This window comes from Photinus pyralis, unplaced genomic scaffold (genome assembly GCF_008802855.1).
Source record: "Photinus pyralis isolate 1611_PpyrPB1 unplaced genomic scaffold, Ppyr1.3 Ppyr1.4_LG4, whole genome shotgun sequence".
In the NCBI taxonomy this organism is placed as follows: domain Eukaryota; kingdom Metazoa; phylum Arthropoda; class Insecta; order Coleoptera; family Lampyridae; genus Photinus; species Photinus pyralis.
The window spans coordinates 23,742,192-23,766,782 of NW_022170511.1; the positions used below are offsets into that span (position 1 = coordinate 23,742,192).

Genomic DNA, 24,591 nt, shown 5'->3' on the forward strand with positions numbered 1-24,591 from the left:
TAATAAAATAAGTAACAATACAAAGACGTAATGTAGGAAATGCTTTGTTATCACCCCTGAGAAATTGACCAAAAAAAGTGTTAAGGACGTTTCAGTTCATGAATTTTCTATTTCTTTCTAATTTAACTTTCGTAGGTTTGCTGTTTTAGCAAGCTGCAAGCTGGTAAAGTTTTTTTTTAAATGTCAGAACGTTCAATATTTCCTGGCCTGTATTCTTGTATAGGTAGGTACTTGCGCACCTTTGCACTTTTCTATGCAATTGTCCGCCTCTTTTAAAACAAAAAAATAAAATCGTTGGCAGTTTTTGTACCACTGTTGCAGATCCGAACAATTGAATCCCAATTAAACTTTTTAGCGAGCTTGATTTCAAGACGAGCCATTTAATTATCCTCCCAAAGAGGTATTACACCGAATTATCTTCGTATAGTTCTGGGAGAGAGTAAATAAAAGATAAAAACGTCAACAGGTGAACAACTAATAAACGAAAACTAAATGCGGACCTGCGCCGCCAGCCACGTTGTACAGGTAAAGGTGGAACCCCCACCAGATCGTGCAAGTTGCGATACTATCCAGTGAAGCTAAGTATGACCGCCGCGTTGACTGCCAACGGTTTTTAACACAAAAGTCTTGCAAATTCTCTAGTAAATCGTTAAAAAGTGACCGTGCCACGCCAATTCCCCTTATTAAAACGACTATTTACTTTAAATTAGTGTTTTAAAACGAGTGTGGTGCTTGTGCAACGGCTGTAGTTTTGAAAGTTAACCTTCGGTTCTTCGTTAACGCCATCCGCAGAGGAAAAGTTCGTGCAAACTTAACGCACGATTTCAAACTTGAATTATCTACGCTAATAGGATTTGAGAAATTTTTCTAAATCGTCCGTCTCACATTTTTTGTCGGTTGGTCGTGGGCGAGCGCTTGCTTCCTACACTTCATTCAAATCTTTTCAGAGTATTATAATAACCGATTTTTAACGACACTATTTGATGAATAATGCATGAAGCGATTATCTGCGTTGTTATTAAAATTGACACCTTAACAATGCGAATAAGACAATAGGGAAATTTATTTGAAGAAATTTAGTCCACACGCACCCGCCTAAAACGCTCGAAGAAGTTGGCGGGAAGTTTTTGGTATTGCGTTATTGCGCTTTGAATGAACGAAAGTTTCTGTTATCCGAAGAATTGATTTTTGAAGCAAGAAAAATGCAAGTATCCGTTTAGCATAAAAGCCGATTAAAAATTCCCGCACGTTTTTATAACAAGTAGTGAAGTGTGTTTGTGTCAAGTGTGTTGGTTTTTTTTTGTTGGTTTGCAACAAACATAAATAATCTACTCGGATTACAAACACATTGGATACACTGTGGTTTTCGGATACTTTATACGCCCTTCAAGAAGGTAAGATTAAATTTAACTTTTTAACGACAAGTACGTAACGTCATCACCGCACATTCGAAAAACGGCCATTTGATCGTAAAAGCTTTAGCACTTATTATACAACTAACATAAAAAAGTTGTTAAACTTTATTTCGAGATTTTTAATTTATTCAGCGGAGTTTCTTATCCCGCAGGCGAGTGCATATCGACAAGGAAGCGCTTCCAGAAATAATTTGACATAAGTGATATTAACGATATGCTGGGAACATTTATTTAAATTAATTATCGGTAACCAAGCAAGATCGCGACATTGTTACGAGAATCCTTCCTTCGTGACTGCGGGGTTGTTCCAAACTTGGCAACGTCGATTGTTTATTTTTAAAACCTCTTGTAGACTATTGCAAATACCTGGAATGAATGCTGACTCACGCGAATTTGTGTGTAACGATAATTGAAGTAAATAAAAATCATGCTGTAGTCCGCTAATCAACTTTCAAAATCGTGTAAAAATATATTACATGGGTAGGTACGAACCCGTCGTGTTACAAAATTGCTTGGTTTAGTAATTTAAATTTTTTTCTCAGACCAGACCATTCTCACCGATTCTCAGTAAGTAAGCATGGTGAGAGTAGGAACGAATCATGGAAGCAAAATAACGTTCGAAATTTGAAATTGTGGTGCTGTTTGGTTTACCATGTGTACGCCTCTGACCATTAGTTGAGGCTAACAATGAGCAAAACGTAAATTTTTCTGTGGGGCTATAAATATGGTTTGTTTTGATATTTTGACAATGATTAAAGAGTATATGCATATGAAAATCCGAGTGAAAATCCTAGTGTCCCTCTTACTGGGGGTGTCATATATAGCACATATTAGCTGCGATAAGTTGTGTTATTAACCTCGGTATTAAATTAACCGAGGTATTAACGGTTTGCGGCGCAATGCATTTCCAAGAAGTAAACCTTTATTATCATCTATTTGTCTTCAGAAACCCACAGACTACGGGACACCATTGGATATCCTCGAATTGCCATAGATAGTCTTTGGAGTCAATCTAACGCTGCTTACGAGGCTGCTTAGAAAGTGAAGGAGTTCCGGAATCGGAAAAAAAACGAAATTCATTAACAATTTATTTTTTGTGATTTTATTTGAAGAGATTTCGACCAGATTTTAAGTCAGATATTTTGTTTTTTATTCTGAAAAAATGTAGTACTTACTGGGAACTCGTACTGCGCGCATCAGAACGTGCAATAGAATTACGAGAACCTCGGCGAGAACGTAGTCGAAATACTTGTTGAACTAGTCGAGGTACTAGGCGTTCTTCGAAGAAGTCGAATTTGGCGTACATTTCACTCGAAGTACTCGAAATAGTAGTTGAAATACTCGAAGTAGTGATCGAACGAGGGTCGAAGTACTCGAAGCAGTAGTGAAATTATTCCGAGAAGTACTCGAAATACCTCGCGAAATACCTTTCGACGTAGTCGAGTTACTTCTGAAAAAGGAAGTTCGATGGTGATCGAGCATGCGCAAATCATATAACTTTTTGTCGGGGTCGGTGTAATAGAACTGCGAGAACGAAGTTGAAGTAGTTGAGGTACTTCTCAAACTAGTTAAGATACTCGAAGTACTTGTCGATGCACTTGGTGTACGTATTTTGGTGAGGTGGGCCAATCTTGCTAAACAATACCATCCTAAACTCGACCCTAAAATTGACATATAGCAAATTGCAAATAGTTATTATTTATATTTCTTGCGTAAATTTTGCTTTATTGTCAATTTTATGGTAGTAGCGTTTAGTTAAGCAAGTGTGATACATGTTTTCAGAATATATTACTCTTGTGCAGATAAAGCGTACCCTCTTCCGACAATCCGTCCTTTTAAGGTACAAGAGAATATACCCGATCACGATAAGAGGTCGAGGAGAAGGGCTATGGTTGGTATAAATTGATTCCATTCGTTGAGATCTTTCATTAGAGTACCATGAAGGATAAAACTAGTTCCACCCCTCCTCCCCCTCCACCCCGTACTTTGATAAGAGGACAGAAAGAAGGGAAGTAGTTGGTAGAAAACGGTTGATTTCGTTGAGATCTTTAATTAGAATACAATGAGAGATTAATTTTTAACCCCCCCCTCAGGCCCCGTCGCTCACTGATCTCGAAAAAGAGTCGCACGGGAAAGTTATAGTTTGTACACACCAATCTATTTCGATGAGACCTTTCATTAGAATACCATGAAGGGTAGAACATGTGTTTACTCCCCCCCCCCCCCCATTGGTTATCGTATGTAAAAGTTATGTACGTTTTACTGTCAAAAACAGCATCTCGGAAAATAATTCGTGGGGGGGGGGGCCTTTTAAATAGCGATGATGGCCGTCTGGCACACCTTCAAGGTATAGGCTACCTACTGCAAAAAATTCCAGGACTCTAGGACCATTCCCCTAGAAGTAGTTCAAAACGGTAGAAGTGGGTACGGACGGACGCACGGATAAAACTCAAATAATAGCAAATTTTTTTTTTATTCTTAAAAAATGCGCTAAAAAATTATCAATTCGTGTGAGATCGAAGACATTTCGGCGCATTTTTGTGTGGCAGACCAATTTCTATTAGTTAGTATTGACCTCGGTTTTGACTCCACCATCAATAAGACCTTATCGAAGGCTTCCGCCGAGGCTACCGCATTCCTTTTGTCGGTACCCGCTTCCGACTGCCCGTTCACTCGCAACTAGCGTTTGAAGTTTTGACTCCACCATTCGTAAGATCTTACCGGGGGCTACACTACCATATTCCCTTTGTCTGTCCCGTTAACCCGTAATTCGCATTTTGGTGGGTTTCGCTAAAAAAAACCTCCACAAAATAGTACTCAATCTTTGGGGCACTCGGGCTTTTATTGGCGACACGAGAGAGGCCGCGATTCGAGCTCTAAGAAATTTTTAGGCGCGCAAAGTCGACGAAGACGCGCGTTACAAAAGGTGGTTAATTTCGCCCCCAAGGAAAAGGCGAGGGAAAAAGCAAAATTCCGTCACACAAGAGTTGTGCGCGTTTACACGGTGTTTTCGACGACACCAATTTGAAAACAATTGGACAAAAACTGTAGCAGAAGATAGGAAAAAACTGGAAAATCATTACGTTAGTATAACACGCATCGGGGATGGCGCCCAGATGTCGGTGACCCCACATCATGTACACCCCCCCCCCCCTACTCGTCCCTGAAGTTATTCATTACACGGTCTTACTCGAGGTCTTACAGATACGCCAACACTCCTTGTCTTTCTGCACGAGTTCTTTCTAGCGTTCTGCTACGGGCTCTTATTTGCTGCCAGCCGACCAGCCAACCAGCCGGCCAAAGTGAGATTAATAGCAACCGAGATAGCAACTTTTTTACAAATAAATTTGCAAAAATACGGTAAAAAGGAAGTCGATGATGTAGGGTAAAAACCAGGGTAGAAACCTCGGTAGAAACAGTTGCAAAGAGAAAGTGTCAATTGTTTTCAAAAAATCTCTTCAAATAAGTTCACCAAAAAATTAAAAAGAAGGTGTTCTGGGAGTGGCATTGGATTTGTCGTGTGTGCTGGGGATGGATTTCAGAGGCTTTTCGGATCGGTGTCGGTCGCCGCTGATATGTTACCTGTACACTGCATAGTGTAATAGGGTGTAACCGAGGGTGTAACGTGTAACAATTAAGTATGTCAAACATATTTTTTTATAAATGGTCCACATAGAAATCTATCCGCTGCGCTTGTGCAATCAATTTTTTGACATGTGATTTCGATTTGCTTGTATCCTCGCTTTCATCGGAAGCATCTTCCCTCAACATTTCAGAAAACAGACGTTTATAAAATAAGGCGGGTTCTGCGCAGGCCGAGGCTCAGGCGCAATCTTTTAACACGTGACCTCGCACGTGGCCATAATAAATAATGGCCCCATCTATCAAATTGGAGTTTGGGTCTGATAGTGGCACAGAAGAGGACACAGCCTTAGGGAGCGGACGGTCATAATATCACATTTTTTTGTGGACATGCATGGTAAACCATTCTCTATATTAAGTGCTTACTAAATTGCAAGTTTGAAATTAATTGTTTCATTTATAACTCTTTAATTAATTGGATAATTCACGTCTTCTGACTTTCAATTTGTTGTTGATGTGGCATCTTTTAGCGTTTTTGACAATGAGGTACTACTGCAGTCAAAACGTCTTGATAAGCAAGTTCACTAAAACTCTTTTCTGGATGGAGTTAAATGAGCATTATGTCGAGGATAATCTATTATCTCGTCTCCTATCCTCTATTATAAAACGTAATTGAATTTTTTTATTATTCCATTGTGAAAAACTCTCCACTCGTAATTTCTTTGGGACATGTTTTCGATTACGTTAATTTGGTAACTACATTTAGACGTTAGGGGAATGTTCTGTAAACCCTGTGGTGCCCTAGTCTGCACCGAGGTCTGAACACTCGACAACGCACAATCTAATGATGATTTATATAGTAGCAAATTTGCAATAACCAGGTACCCACTTTATTAAAGCAAATGCCACTTCCTGGACCACTTCGACTAAGACCAGTGAATGTGCGAAATACTATAATTACTTACACTATAATTGCTGATCACCTTTGAGAAAATTTGATGAACTGAAATGCCAAGATAAATTCCTACTCCCTCGTTTACACCTCGGTTTATACCTACCTGCGAAGACGCAAGTAATACGACCCCAATGCGTAATTATACAGCGATAGAATTGAAGATCGCATGTGTGTCATTAGCATGATGGATTGACCTACAATGTCACAATGAGCAACTTTCACTCATATTTCAAACAAAAACCGACTTACCTAAACTAGAACGTGAAAGTAGAGTGCCAATCAGAAATCAAACAGTATAATGAGTCACCCAGATACTACCTCGGATACTACAGCTTATTCACCCCAAAAATTTGAAACATTTGGCCTTATCCTCGGCCTTACCCTCGGCCTTACCTTTCCTAAGTAACCATTAATCCGAATGAGAAATATCGTAAACAGGATGAAACAACAATTGTAAACAAATACATGCTTATTAATACCCTCGTTAATACCTATAAAATGACAGAGTTTTGAAAGTTGAATGTGTCATATCCACGTTGGGCAATCGCATAAGTCCTCCATTTCAACAACGGAAAAATGACATATTCATAAATAACGGCAATTACGAGGGCAATTATATTGCAAACTGTGTACATTATTTTTTGAGATTGCCCATAATTATAGCAGGAAAAAAATGTTAACCGAGTACGAACTGAGATTGCGTAAATATCACAAGCTTTTTTCGACATTTGTTAAACAATTAGCAACTTTCAAGAAAGAGGTTTACTAAATTGAGGGCAAAATGAATTCGACGTTTTCTCATTCTCCTCAAGTTTTCCTCTCAAGTTGCTCTCAATTTCTCCTAAAGTGACTACTTATGTTTCTTGAAGTCCTTTTGAATGGAGTTTAGAACAAGCAGAAGCAATCTGGGTATTCATTTACGTTCAATCCAGAAGGTAGACAACCCAACATACAATAGAAGACCAAGACGAAAAGAGTAGGAACGTAAATATGATCTGTCGAGGTCATTGGGCGTTTTAAGGGCGTTATTCAACTCCGAGCTCAACCCTTACAGACGCACTGGCTTTACAATGTCATAGAGTTTACAACACTTCAAGGTGTCAAGAGTCTCAAGGAACATTTCTCGCGGAACATTCAGTGCCTTCTCAAAGACTTCAGTAACAATGTATGCCACACTTAAATAGTGACCCCCCTCCCCCAGAAAAAACAAAACATCTTTGTCCGCGAGGAAGATTAACTTCGTCCTCGGCTTCGTCAGATTGTTTGGGTTCATTTTTTAATTGCCTCGTTTTTTAGTACACGTTCACTTTCAAAAAATAAAAAGTGCACTTTTGCGCTCTTGATTTCTGTCTGTCTGAGTCACAAAGAAACTCCGGAACTACACCACTTACAGATTTTTTTTTTAGTTAGGTACCTATTTCTTCAGAATTCTTCCAATTTTTCACATTTTTATGATTCGTTTTTGCCTCGGTTTTTGCATTCTTCAGATTCTTTCGTTTCATCGAATTCTTCTATTTGTTTTATGTATGATTCATTTTCGGATTTTTCTGAACTATTCTGAACTCGATTCTGAATTTGCAGATTTCTTCCATTTTTTATGTCTATAAGGCCATTCAGATGTTTCTCTGTTTTTTTTAGATTCTTTTAATCCTTCGGTTTATCAGATTGTCTTTTCTCTAGTTATATATACAATTATACTCCGAATTTTTCAAATTCATCCAAATCTTTCAATTTTAAGTCGACCTCGGATTTTTCCATTTCTTCAAATTTTTCGAATACTTATGTCCGATTTTTTAGGAATCTCCTATTTCATGTTATTCTTACTCGAGTTCTTACTCAGACTCCAAATTCTTTAGATACGAGTTTAGATACGTCAAGATTCTTTGGATTTTTAACTCCGACTGACTCTAAATTCTGCAGACTGCTCGTATACTTTGGATTCATCTGTTTACTAGGATTGCTGTAATGTCTTAAGTTTCTTTAGATTTTTCAGTTTTTCCTGGGGTTTTTTCCGTTTTACTCTTGGTTTTACTCAAATTTCTCGACATAAGAATCATAATGTAGCCTCTCGTGTAGCCTCCATTGTCAATAAAGTAAATGTATCCAAATATCAATACATCCAGGTCACCTTATCAGCCATCTTGCATTTTAATCGCAGACCGAGACTAATCCCGAATAAAGTATTTAATTACAAAGTTAAAAATTTTTAAAGATCAAACATTCATAACAAATAATAAATTTCTTCCATGGGGATCGCAGTTGGAAGCGTCCCCATTACACTTGCCGAAATAATTAATTTAGTGGCCTTGATTGACTCTGCGGATAAAATCCAAGATGGCCTCCATAGTGGCTATCTTTTATTGCTTTTCACTTTAAAAGTAATCTAGTCCAGTCAATACCAGTAAATATGCCATACCGACTTTTCGACTTCAGGACTTTGCGAGGGACTTTGTTAGGAGTAGTAAGTATAGGTAAACATCGAGGTAAACATACTAAAAGTCCCCGCCCCTGGGGGTGAGCTAAAATTGGGAGGGAGGGTCAAAGGTGCAATTGTTGTTTTTTTACAAGGTTTTTTAATTATACCTCGGGAACGATGGACTGTAGGAAACATTGTTTTACTTGAAAATGAAAGCTAATTAAATGTCCTATAAAATTATCTCTATACATACCTCGATACATACATATTTGCCGAATTGTCAACGATTTTCAAGGTATAACTGCAGGGTTTAAGCTGGGAAAAAATTACCATGAGCAAAAATGCTCTTAGAGAACTGTAGCAAAAGTAATTTTCTTGTAGAATTTGTGGCTCGATTTGTGGTCATTTGATACCTCGTTTGATACTTATTTATTAAATGTATATGCGAGTGTATATGTTACTCATTTCTGTGCCATTGTATGTTGCTTTTCTTCAGCAATATGAAATAAGCTCAAACTCATAAATTTCATTTGATTTTCTTTGTCGCAAAAAAATGCGCAAACCTGCCTCAACAATGTCGCAATTTCGCCTTCGCGGTCGCAAAATGCGACAAATGCGACCGCAGCTTAATCCCTCGTATAAGTTATTGAATGTCGATGATTTTACCCTCGATTTTACCTAACTCTTTTTGTCAATATTTGCGTACCTTGTCTTCCACGATCATTTCTCAGAAAAAGTTTCAGAAACCAAGTTGTGGGGTAGTACATTTCCCTCGACATTTCCTTTAAGTTGATGTACCTTGCACATCGAGATCCAGATCTGGTGACCTGAATTGCTGTAAGCGAATGATCCGAGGGGTCATCCGCAGCCCGGAATCAATGTACGTTTTTCCGGAATACACGGGAATACGATCGGAATGATCGGGAGTAGTTGGGAATACACGGGAATAAATCGGAATACACCGGAATAAATGGGAATACACCGGAATAAATGGGAATACATCGAAATAAATGGGAATACATCAGGAATAATGTTATTTCCGTGTTACAAATGTTAATTAATCCCAAAGTTAATCCACTAGTGTGGTTAATGTTCAGCCAAATTTTTATGGTTAGTGTAACCTAAAAGTATGATCAATAATTTTGCTCTTTTATTACCTGCTAGTTGACTAAAAATATACGAGTACCTCTTTGTTCAATTCATAGAAAGGGGATTATTAGGGACTAGTCTTGAAATTCAGGGAAATGACTCATCCTTGCAACAATATCTTACTGTTCTATACTTTAGCAAATACTGCATTTCTTTGATTCTTCATATAAATGAATTGTTTTCTTTTTTTCACATGTACAATGCGTTCATTCCATTCTGTAAAAACAAGTTTAAAAATATTGTTTTAAATAGTCTGTGTTTGTTTAATTCGTAATTCGCGGTAATATGTTCAATTAAAAATCAAAAAGCTGTATTTTTTTCGATTTTTCTTAATCACTGATTAACAAATACCTAACCGAAGCAATACTTTTAGCAATTGAGAGAGTCTATGTCTGGCGAAATTCGCGAAAATTTTCCTCTATGTTGATCGTAAATGGTTGAGGTATTTTAAAATTTCATGATTTCACAAGTTTGTGAAAAAATTAAAAATCTTTTTAAAAAATTCTCGAAAAAATGATAGAGACGCCAAAAAACTTGGAATGTCTATAAATCCAGAAAATGAAAATTGTCTCACATCAAATGTGATGAAAGACGTACGTATGATGGACGATAAGGTGCAGGTTTCAAACGATAACAACTCTGATGACGATTTACTACCTACAACATCGACTAGAAATCCCGATTTGAATGATACTACACCCAACAGTGACTCCGAATTCGAAGAAGTAAAAAATGACCTGTCATTATTGAAGTCTTATAAGGATTTGCGTCTGAAAGATTATGGGCTTGTCGAAAAGAGCAAGGTGAAATCAAGCTCATACTTAAAGATTAAAGTCAATGAGAGGAAGACAATGACTGTACGTAAATCATCGTTATGTTGGTTATTTACTGATAAACATAAATTGTCTTCTGATAGAAATATAAGAGTAAGGAGTATGAACGCGAATTCTTCAAAAAACGCAACGAAAACGACTCAACTTCGGACTACACAACAGAACATCTCAAAAAAGAAGCAAAAGTCTAAATCATATGATAAAATAAGACCGAAATCAAAATCAAGGAAGAAGGATGAACTCGAAGAAAATGAAACATCCATTGATGGATCTTCTAGCGATTCCAACGATGGTACAGATTTCTCGGTCCATAATGAGAGCTCCGACGTTGACCCTTATAGTAACTTGGAAACCGATGACGATGACGATAACGAAAAAATGGTATATGATGCAAACAATAAAATTATTAAAAGAGAAAAGTATTATGCAATATACTACGACAGCCAATGGTACCTACGAAGAGTGCTGGGTATAAACCATCGGAAATGCCAGGTAAAATTTTTGCAATCAAAACTATGAATATGAATGGCCTAAAAAAATGTAATTGAGGAAGTAGACGAAGAATTTCTATTTTACGGTCCTGTATCTTTGATAGGTACGGGCCCCTTTACAATTAAGCGAACCGATTTTGTTTCGTTTTGAAAACAATATAAGTTGCTGAAAAAATAAAAAAAGATTTTGTCAATTATTGTAGTTTTTTTTAACCCAATGTTCTACATTCTATCGAATGTATCCATGGACATACCTCGAAAGATATAGATTTTTGATCTGCTTATGTACAGTTAACTGCATGGGAATACATAGGAATACATAGGAATACAGGGAATACCTTGGAATACATGGGAATATTTCGGAATACATGGGAATACTTCGGAATACATGGGAATACTTCGGAATACATGGAAATACCAGGAATAGTGAGTATTCCCGGAATCAATGTACATTTTTTTGGATGCGGATAACCCCTCGGAATGATCCCTTATTTTCCTGCTCTCTTTTGTAGATACCAGAGTACGAGTACGAGAAGTTCGTGAACAAAGGATACTCTACTATGAGAAGGATAGATCAGTTCTGGTCCAGCCTGTGGTCAGACATGGCCATCGAGACAAGCTTAATCCGGTCATTCAAAAGCCGAGGTGAAATGACCGGTGGTAGAGATATGGCAGGCAGTGCTCTCAGTAAATGAGTGACTGGAATGTCTGCAACTTAAAACATACGTGCTGCAGCAGGCATTGAAAATGGAGGACCACGCGCTTATCTTATTCTTACATGCGTTCTCGGGCTGTGACACAACATCCGTATATAGCATATTGCATGAGTAAAGTAGGTTTTGTCAAAATATACCTGAAGTCCAGAATGACACAACGTGTAGCTGAGTATTTACCATCGGTTGTTCCTCCATTGAGGCAACGATTAAATTGGGCCACCCTATACAGACCAAATAATCCTCGAAATAATCTATACACAAACGTTAAATTGTCCACTTTTAATAGGTGACATAATTCCGAATTCCCCTATATTTGACTGCGCTATATTCCGTCATATCATAGTGTAAGTACACTATGGTCATATTAAGTAATTTTCAAGAGCGGGCTCTTGCACCCCTCTGGCTCAAGCTCTGGCTACGACCCTGTCTCCTTCGCTGAAGCACAGTTCCTCGTACGGTGAAATAACACCAATAACTTTACTTTACGTAAGTTTCCATTTTTATGGCAAATGCCTGTAGTTATAACTGATTAACCTACCCCGAATATCTTGGCCTAACTCTTTTCACCCCCATACCGGGTCTTTACTATCACCACAGATATACCACATCACATATTTAAATATAAACCTGTGCTATCACGCCTAACTTTTGCAAGCCGGACCATCGTCGTTGTCGAACGTCCTTGCGTAAACAACTTCACAACATTCAGAATCTCACGTAGGGAGATCGATAAACCAAATCGCTATTGTGTACCTTACTTAAACTAGATTCATTTTCCTTTCTAATCATCTAAAGATAGAAAATGGCATTCAGTCCTTCCATTAATTCCATTAACTTAAAAGATAGTTACCCCCGAGTTACCCCTCATCGGAGTTTCTGTGGAATACTCATACATATTTGCGTATTGCCCTTTATTATTTTACCCTCGACCCGAATATTAGTAGAGAGCGAGCTAGAGAGCATACCCGAAGAAGATCCCGCATGTATTGTGATCGGATTTATTTTTCAGCGCAACTTGAGCTTGCCACAATGTTGTATTGTAAACTTCATTTTTAATAGCTTCAACGATAAAGCGTATGGAAATGACGTTTCTTTGTAATATGCCAATAATGTTGCCTCTGAGGAAATAAAAGTTGACAATGAGATTGAAACGTTCATTTTATTTTCATGACCGAAGATAAAATGCAATTTTCAAGTTGACATGCAACAAGAATCCAGTCGTTGCAAACGTCTTCATGTTACAATGACGACCTTTTCAGTTGCAACACCACAATGCCTTGAAAGTGCAAGTTTATAACGTCAGGGGGGTAAGGAGTATAGTAATCACGAATAGGTAGGTATTTAAAATGAATCCCAAAAGCGGACCAGACACAATGAGCAAAACCGAGAGCAAAACATTACAAAGTAGAGAAAGGACCGACAATGGAATGCACCTGCCTCCTTTCATCACGACGATCTGAAATATTTCAAGACGAATTTGCATACAAACGCAATCACTCAACCGTGTGGCAAGCAAACATTGTGACGTTCAATAAGGACCGAAGGACGATCTTTGGCGACGGGAATGTAGCGGAATTCCGTCGAGACTGATTTGCATCCAGTTTCCTGCGCTCTACCTATACGTAAATCAATGAGGGTGCCGATGAAAAAATTTGAAACAATCAATCGCTTTTAGTGCCCCAATTCTGAATTGGCCCAACGAATCAGGCTGATAACAACGATGGGGTTCTCTTCTCGAGAGGAGTCTTTCAACAATAGATTTATTTTAATGGCCGACGTTACATTTATCAGTATCACTGTTCCTGCCTTTCGGCGTTGAGATTTATTTTGAATCCCAAAGAAAAGTTCGAATAATGAAGTTTCATCCAATTACCTTTTCTGAATGGAAATGTCCTTGTTTAACTTTTCGCATTATTTGATGTTCTCAAATAACTGAAAGGCGTAAGTATGGCGAATTAAAATTAACCAGAGCTTGCTAGACTGCCTACAGCTATCATTTGCTTTTGACTTCATACTTGAAATGTCTTTTTCTAAGCTACAGACTGGATCGCCTTCGACATTGAGTACGCACATTAATCTAGCATTCTATTAATTTGTAAAATACGAGGTAAAATAGGAACTGCTTCTGGAAAATAATATGCACATACACGTCGTTTTCAAAAGACATATGATATACCTACTTTGAGCCGAGCTTTCGATCCTCGTTTCAATCACTTTGGACCGAATGTTGGACATATCGAGATGTACATCTGTCAAAATACGAATATGGCGGAAGCCGTATAGGCTCATCTTGATTTAATAGATGAATGAACCCCAGTAAACTGCAACTGCTCACTGATATACAGCGATATTTATTATGAAGTAGACATAGGCTATTTTCCCCGAGGTTTTCCCTATGTCTACTTTTAAAAGACTTTAAAAGAAACTTTTAAAGGGCGCCTAGTTTTATGCATCTAAAATAACTTTTAAAAACAAATAAACATAACTGTCATATTAGTTACTTTGAATCGAACTGCTTAGAGAGTTGCTCCCACTCTAGTTAAGATAAATTTGTTGTCAGTGGCGCACTTCTGTAGTATTCATTAGATATTATTAAACATGACACTTTTTTCGATATAATTATAACAGCATCAAAAACTTATATTATATCTCGTATTACATAATCAAATTTAAGAGAAAAACCTAAATTAAGGAAAGTAGTTTGGTTAATTAATTTTATAATTTGACTCGCTTGCGTTGAAAAAGACACCTATCTATTGCTAGTTTTTTCAAAGTAATTTATTGTACCTATCCAAAATTATAAAAATGTGCAACAAATTTACAAACCAAAAACCTCGCCAAAAACCGAGCTAAAAACTATGAACAGTGGCGTGCGTTTTTTTAAGTTTGTAGATTTGTTGCAAATTTTTGATACAATAAATTGCTCTGTTAAAACTAGCAATAGATTAACGCAACACAAACTAGTAAAATTATAAAATTAATCAACACAATTATTTTCCTTAATTTGAGTTTTTCTGTTAAATTTGGCTATGTATCTAAATAATATACGTCTTTGCTGCCAAAAAAGTGGACTCTTTAATAATATCCAATGAAAACTAAACTACGAAGAAAACTAGTAGTTGCCATCGAGGTTGCCATTTCAAAAATATGCCTGAATTGATCATGCAGCAGTACGCCACTGACCATAGATTTTTACTCGGATTTTTATGTATGTAGATTGGAAGCAAACTTTTTATAATTCGAATCCAAGCCTTCCATTTTCGAGAATCATCGGAAAAGTTGGGGGCAGGGGTTAATTGCCGCACTTTGTACACCACAGGCACACGAAACAAGAGCAAAAATGTATGCAAATCAGCTCGAAGAAGCCCCCAATATATTTGCAATCATGAATGTAGCGCAATTTTTACGATTTTTTGTCGGCAGGCTTCGAGTAACCTTCCAATAACCCTCTTTAAATCCCATAAGAAATAAAACCTTTAATATACCCTTATTTTGTACTAGATTTATGACTTCCTTTTCTTGTCGTAAAAGTATTATATTGTTGGCGGATATAAAATAAGCGTTCCTTTCTTACTGGTGTCCTGAAAAGAGACATTCGCAAAATGCGAGTGAATAGATAATTGAAATATTTTCCCGATTTTTGTTTTTACCTGGCCCAATACAAATAACAAGTAGAGCATGTACAAAATGCAAAAAAAACCACTGTTCCCAACACCAAAAGAGAAAGAAAGAGTACGTGGAAATCAACACTAACGGTATTAAGTACAAGTAGAACATCTGTTAGTCGTACATCTCAAGGGTCTTTTAACTGTAGCGCTTGCAATTTGAATAATTAATGGAAATTAAATTACCCGCGCACCTGCATTTAGATAATTAAAATTTAACGCGAATAAAAAACCCATTAGCGCGTACGTAGGTAGTAATGGGGATGAATACTCAAAAGTGCTTCAATTTTTTGGCAGTTGTCACGAATTCCGACAGTAAACAGAAAATTAATGCTGGAAGTAGCTAACATAACGGCGTCTGATAGCTGGTTGTGGTTATTTCGACGGATAATGAGCGCACAGCAGCGTCAAGATTACACCTGCTTGTTAAATGGAAAGTGCACGTTTAAGATAACCGTAAAACACCCACTCTAACTTAATTCGGTTTTTAAAACCTGTAATAATAAAGTGCTGTCGAGTTACTGCATTAGCGTACTTGGGCCAATGTAGAAAGAAACGCCAAGACTTTTTTGCAGAATAAGTTCCAAACTACTATATTAAAAATAAAGGATTCAAATGATCTTTTGTTATAGTTGGACGGACGGTCACTCGGAAATAATTCCGAAAATCTCGAAATAAGATGCAAATCAACTGAAATCGTCAGAAAATCATCTGGAATCGTGTAAACATTCTTGAACAAACTAACCACACCTAATAAGCCCAAAACGAGACTCGAAACGACGAAAATTCCACGGGACGCATTTTTTGTTTTTCAATTTCCCTTTCCGGCATTTCAGTACAGGCACGCTTTAGCGAAACAAAGTGTAAGGTGGTGGTGAAACCCCTGAGGTTCTAATTGTACTTTCCAAGTATAATTATTCTGGCGATTGAACCTATATTTTGTGAATCCCCAATTTACTTTGGGTTTATGCTCGGGTTTATGCATTTTTCTTCGAGTGTTGGAAGGCTATACTTTGAGTGTTACTAGTTCTGTGAGTACGGACATTTTGTCTGAATCACCTGCGCATAAATAAAATAAGATATCTTACAATCACCTACAGTTTTTTAATAATCGATATAATCCGAGATATAATCTGACTGTACACAGTGTGCGATATTCAGCCGCTCTTATCTCAGAGAAACGCTGACAGATTCTGAATTTAACTTTGCTTTATAACTCAATTAAATGACAAACAAAACTGACGAATAAGATGACAAATTTTCGGTGGCTGTTCGACATAGAAACTTTTAACTTTTAATAAAAACAGAACCTTAACAAAAGGCCTCGCTGTGCACTACACCTACTTACTTTTTAACTTTTTCCGTAATTGGACTACACGCGTTAAACTTGATTTAACTTCTGCACAAATTTATTATAAAATTGACGAACTGCGTCTCTAATTAAACAAATAGGTCTGACTGCCCGAAAATTTAGCGTAAACAAAAGTACACGCTCTTCAACTGTCCCGAAATTAGCAGCCTCGTTTTCTTGTTGGGCCCAGTATTTAAGGAAACACCACTTCCACCATCAGACAAATCGCCAATCACTACGGAACGCACCAAACGTTCCCACTCGCGTTCCTACTTCTCTAACATGAAACGCGCAATTCTTCGAAACACCTACGTCTTCGTTAATTAGATTTTGCCTAACAATACAACTTCTTATCGCAAACGACCGAATGTGTCTTATTTCTAAGCCCTTATCTGAATTTGATAATCACAAAGTGATAAAATTTAAAACGAAAAATTACGCATCTGACAAAATTTCTAAAAGGAAAAAACAAGCACTGAAATACAAATTCAAATTAAACGAACTAACTTTGTGTTTTTTTTCGTAAATATTCCCCATATTTACTTAATAAATTGAAATATTGAATTCTCATATACAGGATGTCCCGTCATTATTTTTGTTGTTTAGACTTAGACCGAAATAACGTTTACAACAAATAGGCAATGGGGTAACTAGAACTTTATCGGTAGCCTCCAGAACGGTAATTACAATTGCAAAATTGTATAAATGATGAGTCGGTAATGCAGGTAACATATACATAGTTTGGATAGATAGATTTATAAAGATTAATAAGCAAAAATTAACAATTTATTGATTAATAATACTTTCTCTTCTGTTGCAGGTATGTCATAGTAATTGTTTTCTTAATGGCCAGTATAAGGTACGTTGCATGTACTACAAGTTACTTATAATACAGGGGCCGGGGCGTGCAAAAACTTGCCCTGAATAGTGTAATTATCATATTTCATTTATTTCTTGCGAGCATTTCGACAAGCACTTTTGTTAGTAAATCGAGAATGGCAAATATTTCCTTTTAAGAACTATGCGTCCGGTTATTTGGGTGTCGACAATCCGAAGACGTTTTGTCATTTTTCAATTTTTGGTAATTTTTGGGGTAGTCTGATGCGAATAAGATGATTTACTGGCTTGTGTGTGTTATTGGTTCCATATAAACAGGTCCATGTGGAAATCTTAGTTTAAAAGTGTTCATAGATAAGTAAACCAACACTTGGGTTCCCACCTTGGAATAAGGACTGTGTTAGGACTTTTTTTCCCAAAATCCTGAAACTGAGCGAAAAATATTAGAACATTTGACCTTCGTGAAAATAGTGTGCGCGAAAATGGTGGCAAGCTTCTGAGTGATGAGTAAAAAGAAACCCGAAAAACAATTTGCTCGGATATTTTTGGAAACCATTTTATGTGAACCAGATTTGCTAAAAAAAATGTGGACCACTGAAAGACTCTTTGCTCAGAATGAAAAAAGCCAGGATGAATAAGTATGACAATGATGATCGTTTTCTACGACATTCGAGTCGTCATCCTCATCGACTGTGTTTCTGAGGGTGAAACTGTTGATCACGAGGTTAATCAGTGCTAGCATTATGGAAAAGGGCAGTCACTTTGTACGGTCATTGACAAAAGTAATGATCGCTCATAAGCAACCAACTTGTCTATCACATCGGTTCCGTCGGTTTCTTCTAGGAGGAGATACCTAAATTTGTTGGTTCGCATTATGTTCAAGTTGCACAATATTTTCAAATGTTGGTGGCGTACGCGACAATCATTACTTTTGTCAATGACTGTACATCAAGACACCGTAACTTGTCACACCACACTATCTGTGAGCTCGTGTTATTTACGCACTTCTTGTAGGACCATAAAGGGGCTGCACTGGTAAAAATTATATTGTTCATAAATGTAAAATTCACGATTTAAATTAAGTATGTAATCAAACTTATCATCTACATACCTATTTAACAGTAAGAGCATAACAAAAAGTAATATTCCAGGGTTGATAATAGTCATTGAGCTTGATTTAAAGAGAAAATGACTAAGGAATGCTAAATGCCTTTTAATCGGTTCATTATGTAATCTCGAGTTAATGAATCATGTAAATTAGATTTGAATTAATGACCCAAATATTGATAACAGTCGACTACTAATATTTCGTGGGCGTGTATTTTATTACGAATCTTATAAAATAATTGGTTTCGGTGCTAATTAAAAGCCGTAACAAAATCGGATCAATTAGATTCATGCACGTGCGCTAGCCTATAATTACGGCTAATTAAGCAAAAATTAAATCGTAAGTAAGGAAGTGCGATATGTATGAATTCTGTTTGTAAGCAAATTACGAAACTGCAGAATGTGGAAAGTGATTGGATCGGTTTCGGTGACCCTTTTCATAATTAGTTATGTAACGCCAATTTGGTTACCATCTTTATAAATATTCATATAAAAAAAATCGCGCATTTGCATAAAAATTTGATACTACGTGAATAAATCAAGAAATATTGCCTTTTTCAGAGGTTTTATTTAAATCCCAATTTGCAACAGGTTTTAGACCCCTTGCGATTCGGCCAGTGCACCATCAAAGCAACATTTCCAACTTAATCATTGTAGGTATAAACTGCTTTATCTTATTTTTATCTTGAACCCAAATGTTTATTGTTGTTTTATTTTGCTGAAGGTAATAACCTTTGATTTGCACAGTTCGTGTTGTTTGTATACCCGGAATTAATTGCAAAACATAATTTTAATAATATAATCATTTAAGTCCGCGCTCTAACCACTCCCACTTTAAATTATAACAACTATCCAAAAAAAACGAAATCATGAAATAATTAATTATTTCGACTGTTACGAAAATGCCCACGTAAAAGCAAGTAAGCCGGAAAATGCCAGTCTACAAAAAAATGGTTGTTCGTTATTCATCGTTTGATGTTTGATTGTTAAATAAATTTAACATAAGTCTCAGTTTCTAGAACTTTGCACTGCCCCCTTCTTAACATCCCGTGGTGGTGTAAGCAATGAACTGTTTGTGGATGTGTACTACCTAAGAATTTAAAAGGATTCCTTAAACTCCAAAGGTTACTTACTTACCAAATTTTGAATGCACTTAAAAGGATCTTTCTGAATCGTTATGAGATCGAATAAACACATGATTTGCATGATTTTACGTAAACAAAATCTATCCAGGACCACATTAAACATAAAATCCTGCCTTATCTCAACGAAATAAGGCAACCACTTTGCCACCAACTTAAACGTAGACACGCGTGTGTTCTTAAACTTCATAACAAAATCAAACTTGGCGGAACACACAATTGACAAAAAGGCTGCTTCAAGGATTGCAACTCGGCCTCGAACTTGGTGAAAAAGTTTCTTCTTACGAACGACGCCTTGGCATCGAACTTGGTAAAAAGCATCTTTCTTCTAAGGCGTACTTCCGTACTTAAACGGCCTTTGTATTTGAAAGGTCCGGAAGGAAAAGTTTTCAAGTTTAAAGACGGTCAAGGTTTCATTCATATTCAACCAAACAAAATATATTCATTATGTACTGTTCAAGTTTTAATTTTGCCGATTGGAGTTCAACGAGGAGTTCAACGAGCTTTATTTGCAAATCTGCGTCACAGCTAACAGTCACTTTTGGCGCCCCATTGACTGAAATATGTTTCGTTTTACACGATAAAAAGAGGTAATGTAATTATGTCCATGAACCTAGCAGAGCAAGGTCAGCAAAACACAATCAAACATATTGCATAATTAGGTGCTAATTCCCGAATTAAATGCCCTTTTTTTTTAAATTATTACATGTTCTGCCAGGTGCATATGAACTCATCAAAAAACCAAGAAAATGAAAAGTGAACTAACTATAATCAGGTGCTAATTAGGTGCTAATTACAAGTGCCCTTTCATATGAACTCCTCAGAGCACTACCTTAAAAACCCAAGAAAATGAAATGTGAACTAACTATAATTAGGTGCTAATTAAGTGCCCTATTCTCGAATTAAATGCTCTTTTTTTAAAAAAATTATTACATGTTCTGCCAGGTTCATAATTTAAAAAAAGGAGCATTTAATTCGGGAATAGGACACTTAATTAGCACCTAATTATAGTCAGCTCACTTTTCATTTACTTGGGTTTTTAAGGTAGTGCTCTGCTGAGTTCATATGAACCTGGCAGAACATGTCATAATTAAAAAAAAAGAGCATTTAATTCGGGAATAGGGCACTTAATTAGCACCTAATTAGCATCTAATTATAGTTAGTTCACTTTTCATTTTCTTGGGTTTTTAAGGTAGTGCTCTGCTGAGTTCATATGAACCTGGCAGAACATGTCATAATTAAAAAAAAAGAGCATTTAATTCGGGAATAGGGCACTTAATTAGCACCTAATTAGCATCTAATTATAGTTAGTTCACTTTTCATTTTCTTGGGTTTTAACGGTAGTGTTCTGCTGAGTTCATATGAACCTGGCAGAACATGTAATAATTAAAAAAAAGGAGCATTTAATTCGAGAATAGGGCACTTAATTAGCACCTTATTAGCACCTAATTATAGTTAGTTCACTTTTCATTTTCTTGGTTTTTTGACGTAGTGTTCTGCTGAGTACATATGAACCTGCCAAAATATGTAATAATTAAAAAAAAAGGAGCATTTAATTCGGGAATAGGGCACTTAATTAGCACCTAATTATGCAATATGTTTGATTGTATTCTGCTGACCTTGCTTTGCTAAGTTAATGGACATAATGTAATTCTTTCCTTACACTGCGGCTTCCCGCGATAAAATTCGGTAAACCAATGAAAATGAATGAAGTATTGCCAACATTGTTTTCCATCATGAAATAGGCGTTTTAAGTCAGCTTAGTATAGATAGAGGGGATGAGCTTTGCATGAAATCAAGAGAGTCTCGTTTTGGCATCCGAAGAGTCAATATGAGAGCTTTGCGTTAGTCAGTACGGCGTTTTTTCATATAGCGGCTTTTAGAGCCTAAGTAAATAAATTTGGCGTTCGGCATAACCGAGCTTAGAATACAAAGTTAATAGTTCAAAGCGACGTTTAGTGTCCTTAATATCCAGTAGTTCTGAAAATTTATCATTTTGCTCCAGTGGAAAAGTTGCGTGAAAAAGTGAAGTTTCCATTTTGGAGTATAATTTGAATTTGCGTGGAGTTACCGCGCACATTTAGTATGCCGCAAAAGTGCCATTTCCGTAAGAATTAACGTGAGACAAAATTACGTCAAGGAATATTTTTACATTACCGCAAAGAAGGTTAAAAGCTCACAATCGTAATTCATTTAGATAAAGACAATATCCGTATTTATAAACGACGTGCTATAGAGCAAATCCCACAACTTTTTGCTGCGCTCTACGCAATGCCAGAAGTTAGAAAGAGAGATACTCTAATATCCCGTGGAAAGTGAAATTGCGATAAAGAAAACTGTTAACAAAGTCAGATAATATTTACGTTCATTGTTGTGACGCTAAAAGTTAAAATTAATCAAGATGAAAATTTAAAGTTTACTAAAGGGACTTCCCACACATTAAACCTAAAATTCAAGAACAAACCCTTAAAAGCTAGTGCTCGTTTTTTTGCCAGCCCAAAATGTGCACTGAACAGAAGGATCAACAACCGAAATCTGCAATTCGATCGATCATCATCATAAAGGTCCCATTCCAAAAGCTATTCTTGGAGTTATTCAACTAGTCGGGTTTTAAGAATGCATCCCGAAAATCACCTGTTAACCACCCCAATGTGTTGAGTCAACCCCGTTATCTGTAAGAACTCCAGGTTTTCACATCGAGAATAGAAATTCGCCCGAAAAAGGTTCGTTATAAAATCGTATGACTTTTGTCAATTTAAATTGACAGCTTTACGATAAATTAGAAAAGAACATTTTGACGTATTACTGTTACCATTTAAACCCTAAACATCCCGAAAATCACCTGTTAACCACCCCAATGTGTTGAGTCAACCCCGTTATCTGTAAGAACTCCAGGTTTTCACATCGAGAATAGAAATTCGCCCGAAAAAGGTTCGTTATAAAATCGTATGACTTTTGTCAATTTAAATTGACAGCTTTACGATAAATTAGAAAAGAACATTTTGACGTATTACTGTTACCATTTAAACCCTAAACGAGAGGTCTTAAAGTTGTTGAACATTCTGTAAATTATTGTTGTATCCATTTGTTATTATCAAAAGAAACCCCTGAATTTGTGTCCAGTCTTCAGACTTTTTAATCTTGCGGAAGCGAAATAGATTTAGATTTAAATTTCAGAATAAGGGAACCCAATTGAAAGGCAATTTCACAATTTATTTTCTCAACGTAAAACAAACTAGGTTGCGGTTAAGGTGTAATTTGGTAGCAATCCTAATTCATATTATTGAACGGATATATTTCTTCCAGATGTCCCAATCGCTCTTTGTGAGTACTCTCTTCCGACGATCCGTTCTGGAGATATGAGGGAATATATCCGATCACGATAAGGAGCCGAGGAGGAGGATTATGGTTGTTAGAAATTAATTCCTTTCATTGAGACCTTTCATTGGAGTACCATGAAGGATAAAACCAGTTCCACCTCCCCCTCCAACTCTGTCTGTTGATAAGAGGACAAAAAGAACGTCAGAAAACGGTTTCTTTCGTTGAGACCTTTAATTAGAGTACCATGAAAGAAGGCTATTTCTAAGATTCTTGATTGGCTTTTCAAGAAGATTTCTAGTAAATAAGAACTTAAAAATATTAGAAGATTCCTAGGGTCCCCTCGCACACGCATTTAAACGTTCAACAAAGAAAAATCCACCACCCTAAGTGACACATATAGTAATTGCTTTCGCTGGTTTCACATAAGCAATAGCTAACACAAGGTCTTCTCCTAAAGCATGACATAAATGAAGTTAATCGAAGATAAATAAGGAAGCGATTTAGATCTACTTGTAAGCGTTGAATGGTTCGTAATCGAGGGGTTTCAGATTACAGCGCGGCTTAAAAATTGTACAAAGCTTCCCATAAATCTTTGTCACTACAAACTATAACTTGACATATTGTGTATTTTCGAAGAGCATAAAAGTTAAAACGCCCTTTTCCGTTCCCAAGAGTCAAAGTTGCATACTTACGACTTCTGTGCTCCGCAGAATGTGTGATTCGCACCCTCGTACGCTTGTTAGAAATGTCTTTTCTCGCTATAAACGTTGATGGGATATGACGGAGTAAAAAATCTTACCATTTTTAAAGCAGAAGTATAGAGCAATAAATATTAATAATGCTAAGTGAAGTTTATGCGGTCGTAAATTCAAAACCGTCCCCTTTTCACGCTTTGTATATTGGTTAGGTGGTTTAGCACCTTCTATTATAAAAGTTGATACACCGCAATAGTAAGGTATGTTTGTAAAAAAAAGGAAGTCGTAAAAATACCATGGCGTAGGTGCGGGCCAAGTGCGAGAGAATTTCGTGAAGAGGCGGATTTATGTACTCAACCGAACGATTCCTGTGAGAAATTTGGAAGTGCGTAATTTTCACACCATTTTTATTGAATAGAAAGTTACGCGGGTTACGCAGGTGCAAGCGTTAATTAAGCAAATGCCGGTGGAGAAAGCGCATCTAACGTAACGGCACAATATCATTTTAAAACTGGAGCGAAGTAAATGTGTTTTCCAATTTGAAACGTATTTTGTGGCGTCGCGTTGAAAATGTAATACGTAAAAGGATTTTCCTCTTTTACGTTTCCTAATCTATTTTTAACAATGCGTTCCATTTTTGAACATATTAATGGATTTTTTTATATACTTCGAGTGCATTAAAATTGATTATATTCGTAGTACGGTTATCGTAATACGATTTTACCGAGGATTTGACTAATGCCAGTCAAAGAATTCCAGGCAGATAATCACACCCTTCCAATAATAACAAGCGAGATAACAAGTTTAAGAAGTCATTATGCAAACATAAATGACGAGAGCTTAATTTCTTCCTAATAATAATAATGCTAGGACCAGGAAACAAGTATAAATTGTGCACAACCCTTCCCCCTCCACT

At 36.7% G+C, this 24,591-nt stretch overlaps 1 protein-coding gene across 2 annotated transcripts in view; it reads left to right on the forward strand.

The window, feature by feature from the left end:
* The first annotated feature begins 573 nt into the window (after positions 1–573).
* LOC116167692 (apoptosis-stimulating of p53 protein 2) overlaps positions 574–24,591 on the forward strand; it is a 287,541-nt gene continuing 263,523 nt past the window's right edge. The window contains exon 1 of one of the 2 annotated variants that reach the window (XM_031483158.1): positions 574–1,394. The gene's annotated coding sequence lies outside the window, so the exon portion shown is untranslated. The remainder of the gene's footprint in view (positions 1,395–24,591) is intronic. The other variant, XM_031483159.1, reaches the window with a different exon arrangement.